Source organism: Notamacropus eugenii, chromosome 2, assembly GCF_028372415.1.
Source record: "Notamacropus eugenii isolate mMacEug1 chromosome 2, mMacEug1.pri_v2, whole genome shotgun sequence".
Lineage (NCBI taxonomy): Eukaryota > Metazoa > Chordata > Mammalia > Diprotodontia > Macropodidae > Notamacropus > Notamacropus eugenii.
In genome coordinates, this window is record NC_092873.1 from 450,290,635 (window position 1) to 450,299,551 (window position 8,917).

The window sequence follows — 8,917 nt, forward strand, 5'->3', positions numbered from 1 at the left end:
CATCTTTAGAGAGAGAATTTATGGTGTCTGAATACAGATTGAAGCATATTTTTTTACTTTATTTTTCTTGAGTTTTTTTTGTCACAATTTTCTTCCACAATGTGACTAATATGGATATGTTTTGCATGACTTCACATGTATAAGCTATATTGAATTGTTTGCCTTCTCAATAGGAGGTGGTGAGGAGAGAGGAAGGGAGAGTATTTGAAACTTGAAAAGTGAATCTTAAATCTTAATCTCAAAAATAATTTTTGCAATCAACTACAGCAAAATAAAATAATAAATCAAAAGTTTAAACAAGATAAGAAAAGAAAACAATTTCTGAGTTCAAGCATCTTGCATTTTATAGGGAAAATATGTAAATATGCAAGTATATGTAAAAATTTGCAAAGTAAATAGAAAGTAATTTGGAATTGGAGAGATGTAGTAGCAGCTAAATAGGAATAGGAAATGCTTCATGTAGGGGGTAATGATTGAAGGAAATTTGAAGAAAGAAATGAATTCTAAAAGGAAGAGTTGAGGAGGGAGTACATTACATGTATGGTTCCCAGCTTTTACAAAGACAAAGAGATGTGAGATGTAATGTATAGTGTGTGAAGACTAGAAAGACATCAGTTTGACTAGACCATAGAATGTGGAGGGAGTCAAACTGATCTTCAAGTGTAAGTCTGATTATATCACACTTCTCATTCAGTAAACTCAAGTGACTTCCTGTTACTTCTAAGATAAAACTTGTATATAAATATTAAATCTTCTGGCATGTAAGTGATATGATATTAGGAAGGAGAAGAGTGAGATCTTGGGAAATGACTTCAGTTTTTTTTTCAATGAAATATAAGGCAATATTCTCAACAGAGTTTTGAGGGAGCAGGGTTTAAGGAGGAATGAGAAGGTTTAGAAAAGCTTATGTATTGAGTGGTATACTGAGTTGAGGGAGTTGTAATAGGATTGTCTTTCTGCAGTGAAGGTCTGGTTGAGATTGTTAAATATGAATTAAGTAGATCATATAAAATGCACGCACACACATACTTATATATATGTACATATCAAGAGTATATAATTATTAGTAGAACAAGGGATCAAGGTAGTGAAAAGTAGAGAGAAAAAAAAGTTGGAGAAGAGGTGAAAATCTGGAAATGAACTGAGGGATGGAGGGACATGGTGAGGATAAAGAACAGGATTTTTGGTTGTGAGGCAGAGAGAGAGGTATAATGACAACAAATTGGGATTTGATGAAAGAATGTGTGAGTTCATAAATGTGGAAATTTTTCATTTGTGGGCAAGATCAAGAGTATGACCATCTCAGTGTCTACAGTGGGGTGGAGAAGTAGGTCATAGAAAAAGAGGAAGTTGAGGAATGGGAAGGTTAGGATGCTTGAGGGAGTATATATGTTAATTTCTTCTAGTATGTTAAATTCTTCTAGTATGAGGGCAGGAGTTGAGGAGAACAGAAAGACTACGAGCCAAAGAATTCATTGAGGAAGGTGGGAAGTCTTAAAGGTTTGTAGACATCAGCTACCAGCAATTTGATTGGGTGATAGATCAGCTTAGATGAAAGCTTAAAGGAGATGAGATTACTGAGTGACAGTGGTAGAATGAGAGCTTGGAAATCACAATGGGTTACAAAAATATTCCAATTTCTTCAAATAAGACAATGAGAATGAGTGAAAATAGAACCATTGCTGGAAGTGAAATCAGCGTAGCCAGGGAAGCTATGTCATCAGGAGGGAGATTGAGGTCAGTGAAAGACAAAGATGGAAGAGGTTGGAAAAGGAAAGATGTCAGATGAAACCAGTTAGAGTAAGCATTTAATTGAACACATTATAAAGACTGTGTAGCTTTGTAGATTCCAAATCCAGGGGGAGGAGCCAAGATGATGGAGTAGAAAGACACACATATGCTAGCTCTGAACTCACAGCCCATAAAATATCTGTAAAGAAGAACTCCCAACAAATTCTGGAGCAGCAGAAGCCACAGAACAATGGAGTGGACAAGATTTCTATTCCAGAGAGACCTGAGGACCTGATACAAAAGGCCTGTAGCGCACCAGACCTGGAGTAGAGCCCAGCCCTGCCTTGGCCTCATGGCACCAAGAGGAGCAGATCCGAGAGGGCTTCAGGGACAGAATTTCCAGCGGCTGCTCAGGTCCCTCTACCCACAGGTGACAAGGGTCGGTGAGAGGGTCTCTTTGGCTGGTCGAGAGGGGAGGGGGGTGTCCCCATAACTCAGGCAGCAGCGGGGTCTGCAGTGGAGAGGGGCTCCCAGAGCAGGCAGGAGCTCAGATCCATTGTTGAAGGTCTCCTCATAAACCCCCTGAGGGAAATGAGCCCAGTGTGGCGGCCCTGCCCCCACCTGAGCACCTGAACTTAATCTCACACTGAATAGCAGCCCCACCCCCACCCAAAGCCCTGAGGCTGGGAAGCAGCATTTGAATCCCAGACTCTAAGAGCTGGCTGGGCAGATCTGGAGGCATGGTGGGTGTGGAAAGAAAACTCAGAAGTCAAGTCACTGGCTGGGAAAATGCCCAGAAAAGAGAAAAAAAATGACTATAGAAGGTTACTTTCTTGGTGAACAGATATTTCCTTCCTTCCTTTCAGATGAGGAAGAACAATGCTTACCATCAGGGAAAGACACAGAAGTCAAGGCTTCTGTATCCCAAACATCCAGAATAAATATTCCATGGGCTCAGGCCATGGAAGAGCTCAAAAAGGATTTTGAAAATCAAGTAAGAGAGGTGGAGGAAAAACTGGGAAGAGAAATGAGAGAGATGAAAGAAAAGCATGAAAAGATTCCAAATCCAGCACTCCAATTTAGAGAGAAACACTGGAGGGGGATTCAGTTGAGGAGGAGGGGAATAAGGATTGAGAATTGTGGAAAGGAGAAGAATTTGAACAATGATAGTTGATGAATAACTACTGGTATAGAGAAGTTATAACAGGGTGATGGTTATGGTTGATTGGTAGTTTGGTAGTCACTAAGGAATGAATTCAGGTAGGTTGTCAATAATTCTAGGGTTTATCCTCAGGGCAGATTCTTCTCAGAGCATCTGATAGCAAGAGGATCAGTGGGGGAAGCCAATGGAAGGATGTTTCCCTCCTCCAATAAGCTGGCAGGCCAGGCCAACAGAACAATGGAGAAAGCATGATGGAATTGTATTTCTCTGCCTCCCAGGGAAGTAGGGGCAGAATCATTGAATTTCAGATCTGGAATGGACCATTGATCTTATTTAGTCCAATGGTCAGTCTTATTTTACAAATGAGACCCCAAAGGGTTAAGTATGTTTTCCAAAATCATACACTGAGTTAATGGTTGAAATTAGAACCAAAGTCTTCTAACTCTCATTCATTCATTGTGTCACTAAGCTTTGCAAGGTGCTTTGTTTTACATTATTTCATTTTACCTTTACCTATATGTAGGATTTATCATCATTTCCACAGTACAAATGAGAAAACTGAGCCTGAAAACTGTTAAGTTACTTGCTCACAGTCATACATGTAGTAAGTGTCTGAATGACGATCGAATTTAGGTCTTCCTAACTCCACATCCAGTACTCAACTCACTGTATCATCTGATCATTGCTATACTACTTAAGGGATCCCTGGCTTGTTGAACTGATTAGTTAACTAAGTCATTATGGACCAATGGAAATATTGCTAATCTTGGAGCTCTGTGCTTAGAGCTGTGGGATTTGAATTTATATCTAGGGCTTTCCACTTCCTACTTCTGTTACATTAGGTAAGTCACATAACTTATGTAGACCTCAGTTTCCTCATCTGTGAAATGAGGAATTTGGGTTAGATTACTTTTAGCTCTAGAACCAAAATCCTACACTGTATACCTATTCAGATCGCTTCTGATTTTTTTGCACCTCTAATTTATTCTATGATCCTATGATGACTTTCTAATCTATGAAACAGGTGGGTCTCTTTTAGCTCTAGCTCTGCAATTCTATGATTTATCCATTATGCAGGTCAATTTTGATTTTTGTCCCCCTAATTTTATTTAAAATAACACCCACCTGTGGACTGATTTCAATGCTTCAATTAGTAGATATATGTCTAGATATGGTTTTTTTGCCAACCACAGCTCAGAGATGGTTTGTTGTAAATCCACAGTAAAGAGCAGCCCAATCAAAATCTATTTAGAAGTATTAGGAAGGCCCAGTATACCTCTTAAATGATTTTAGGCACACACTGGCAACCCACCAAGAATTTGGTTCATTATCTTATATCTGGTGTTCAACCTGAACCCAGCCTTATTGTCCCAGCTCCAAACCCTTCTGCCTGACCCTAACTGCAGCTTTCTTCCTTTGCCTCTACTTCTGTTGATGTCTATAGTAACTGGTGCTTCTTTCCTAGGTGCTATCTTCCAATTCAAGTGCTTCAATGTATCCCATAAACAACAACCTGTCTCATCTGTAAAATAAGCTGGAGAAGGAAATGGCAAACCATTCCAATATCTCTGCCAAGAATATCCCAAATGGGATTATAAAGAATCAGACATATCTAAAATGACTGAACAAAAATCTCCCAGAGTGGTTGTGAGAACAGAATGAAATATTTGTAAACAGCTTTGCAAAGCTTAATGTGCTAAATAATGATGATAATAATAAATAATGATGATGATAGCTTATTTCACCAGGAAAAAATGTGGATAAAATTGATCATTGAAACACACATAGGGTTTCTAGTGAGAACATGATTGAACCTAGAATATGATTTAGTGGATAGCTTCTTACACAAAAAAAATAGATTTTGCTGCTGTTTTCACACCATCTAGATTTCCCCTTGGATCCCTTCTCTCCCTTCCCTTCCAGTCACTAACTGTCTCTTATGTATGCATATATGTATTTGTATGCGCATGTATTCATGTGTACCCGTTTATGTATATACACACATACATATATACATACATGTATGTGTATATATTTCTCCAGTAGTATAAGTCTGCCCCCTAGTGAAAACAACAATTTAGTTGAAGTTTTAAGAAACTGAAATATGATTTGAGTTTGATGTTAAGTGCAAACGATAGCTAGATTCATGTTATTCTCCCTTTCCCCCTTTTCTCTATGCCCTCCTCTGTCCTTGAATTCCCATAGCCTGAACTCCCAGCCTGACACTTCAGGCTATAAAAGAGAAAAATCCATTGGCCCAGGAAGAGAAAGATGCAGGCTAATTGCTTAGATTTTGGTTCCTGGAGAGACTTTTGTATAATCTAGCAGTGAGAAGGGGTGAGGATGCCTGGGGTTAAGACTTAGACTGCCATTTATTAGTTGTGTGACTTTAGCAAAGCAATTTAACCTCATTTTCCACACTTGCTAAAAAAAGAAAAGGATGATATGTGTAGTATATACTTCATAGGGTTATTGTGAAGTTCAAAGAAAATCCTCACAATGGATATAAAATACCTTATTACTTTGAAGTGCTATAAAAATGTGAGTTATTTTTGTGTAGGAGAAGACAAGTCCCTTAATGTCTCAGTGTTCTAGGCTACTTTCTAAGACCATAAGTTGTAATGAACATACCGACCTTCATAGGCGAAAGTTTTTCTCCTCAGAGTCCTCCACCCTATTGGAATCACAGGTCCTGTTTCTATCTCTATCTTCTTCAAGTCTCTTAATCCAACCCCCTCCTTTCTCAGATGGGGAAACTGAGGCCCAGATAAGTCAGTTAATAAGCATTTTTTAAAATAACTACTCTGTGCCATGCACTGTGTTAAATGCTGGGTTACAGAGAAGGGAAAATGACAGCCTCCAAGGAGTGCAAAATCTAATGGAAGAGATAACTTGCAGTCAACTATGAACCAATGGATAAATGGAAGATAACTGAGACAGAAAGGCATTAGCATTAAAGAGGGTGGGGGTGGGGGATTATGCAGGTAGCCCAGGGCAGAGCAGGGATTGAAAAGAGTTCTCTTGATTCCAAATTCAGTTCTTTTTCCTGTTTGGGTATACAACTGTCTTCTTCATTTTTGATAAAGCATATAAGAATCATCATCATAATAACTGATAATAGCTACCATTTTGATAGTTCTTTAAGGCTGCAAAATGCTTTGTATGTGCTGTCTTATTGAATCCTCACAACTACTCAATAAGGTAAGTGCTATCAATATCTCCATTTTATCAATGAGTAACCTGAGGCTGGTAGGTTAAGTAGCTTGCCCCAGTGCCAAAATGGTGAAAAGTTAAGTGTCTGAGATAGGATTTGAACTCAGGTTTTCCCAACTCCAAAGATAACTCTTATCTACTGCTGCACCTAACCTCTACATAGAAGAGGCATATATTGGTTTTTCTTTATTTATAAGATACTTCACAAATTCAATGAATTTATAATCTCATGGATGTGAATCCATTCTCAGTGCAAATCAGAAGCCTCTTCTCATCTCATATCCAGCATTTTGGAGCCTATGCTCTAGGTATTTTAGCATTCTGAAACTATCAGTGAAACACTTGGGTAATCTCTTTGTTAACCTCTTGATCTTACTCATGACCATCCTATTTTTTCTTGATCATACATTTTCTAAATGAAATCTCTTACTCCACTTCTTGCATACAAGTTATTCTTGGCAAAATACCATGACTTGATGTAAACCATCTTATGTCTGTTCATTGCTTTCTGCACAATCCTAGATGTCACTTAACCTCTCTCTCTTTGCCTCAATTTCTTCCTCTGTGAGAATAGGAATATTGTTCGTCTATTCCTATCAGTATTATTGTGAGGTTAGAATGAGATATTTACAATCCATAAATCTCTTAGAAAATACTGTTTGTTATCCCCTGAAATATTCGTTCTTCAAATCTTTTGCCATTCTATGATATATGTCATTGGAGAGAAAAATATTAGATTAAAAATTGGATTTTTGTCAGGGGGAAACTGGGAATTATTGAAAACATTATTGAATTTCCTAAATTCAATCTAGATTACTCTCTTTCTATTCTTCAATTATGATTCCAGTTTATTTCCAACTCCATTACATATCCGGTATAGTTATGCACTGGATCAATGACATTTCCATCCAAATGTAAAGAAGAGTCTGGTCAATAGACCTTCATCTGGTAGTTTTTATTTTCTACTGTAATAACTGAAATTTCAATAAGTGTTGAGAATCAACATATAATAATATATATATAATCAGTTATACTTGTGAGGTATAATTTTCTTAGAAATGCAGTGTATCTTAGAAATTCAGAATGAAATATGCATTGTCAGACGGATATTGTGGTAATTATTTTGTTGGGCTATCAAAATTTGATTTAAGGTTGTTGTTAGTGGTGGTAAATTAGTGGGTAGTGATATTTATGGGGGAAAAGAGCATAAATAAAACATTTAAAATGCTCAGATAAGAGAAAAAGCACAAGTAGGAATATAAATAAATGGGACAATTTTGTCATTACCTTACTAAATTTAAATATATATGATATATGCATACATATTTATCTTTCTACAGAGCAAATTAATTATAACTGAAATTCAATTGATTATATGATCCTCTTGCTCTTCTTTTATATACTGTTTTATGATTAAGTTTGCAATTAAAATTTTATTTTAAATAATACGTCTCAAATTATTTATAAAATGCCTAACTGGTTTATATAAAATTGTCAACTTGCTCCCTCTAGTGGCATAAATATAAAAGTGCATCTCCGTGAAGACGGGATTTGCATTGAAAAATAAAGACGAGGGTGTCAGAGTTAAGAGAGGGGTAAGGAAGGGAAAGCCTTAGAAGTATAAAACTGAGAAGGAATTTGAAAGTTTTACTATTTGTGCCATCAGTCAGAAAACCTTAGGTTTGGGTTCAAACTCCTCCTGTCTTATATCCCTATCCCCCTCACCAAAGGTGTTTCTAGTCTTGTAATTTGTATGATTTCAAGCAGTGTTCTCCAAAGTGGGATCAAGGCTCCAAAGCATTTATGAATCAGATATATGAACCATCAATCAGAGAAAGGGAAGAAAGGTCACATTCCACTCTACTAAGGACATCCAATTATGGTGCTTATCTCTAACACAACCACAACTTTCTTCAAGATTCTATTAAAGGCACCAACAATAGAAGATGCCTGGAATACTGTAATATTCTCCTAAATGATCTCAATGCAGAAAAGCCCTCCTCTCTAATACTTCCTACATACATCTACCAGAATGATTTTCCTATAATCCAAATCTAACCATGTCACCCCTTCTCCCAACTCAGTAAACTCCAGTGACTATTGACTTTAGGATCAAATATGACTTCATTTTCAGCTCATCCTTCTAAATTGATATTTTATGCACATTTTATAATGTATATAATTATTAGCACAATACTACATTACATAATTTAAACAAATAAGTATACATATTGATGGTGAGCTTTTTTTTTTTTTTACTGATATGGGCTTTTTAAGTTAGGATATTATTGATAAAGAATAAAAATGCTCATTTTAAAATGGACTTTTATCAACATCTGTATAGAAACAAAATTTCAGCTCAGTTCAAATGACATTTATAGACCTTGCACCATTACAATTTTCCTTCTGCTGATATACTTAGATATATCAGTGCATGAGACAAGACTTGTGGATAGCAATAGTGCTCCATATTAGAAAATACCCTGTGTTCCAAATTGTGTGGTTTAATTCTACTTCTTGTATTCTACACAATTGTTCTCTCTCTCTCTCTCTCTCTCTCTCTCTCTCTCTCTCTCTCTCTCTCTCTCTCTCTTTCTTTCTCTCTCTTTTGCACATGCCATCACATTTCTGGATCTGTGCTCTCTGGCCAACACCACCCTCAATGGATTCTGTCTCTAAGAGCTCACATTTTCCTACTCTTGGAATAGGACCCTATCAATTGATATACAGATTTCTATGAGAAAGTATTCTCACATTGTACCAACTCCTATAATTCCCAATGAGAGTAATGCTCAGTGAAGATAATCCCCT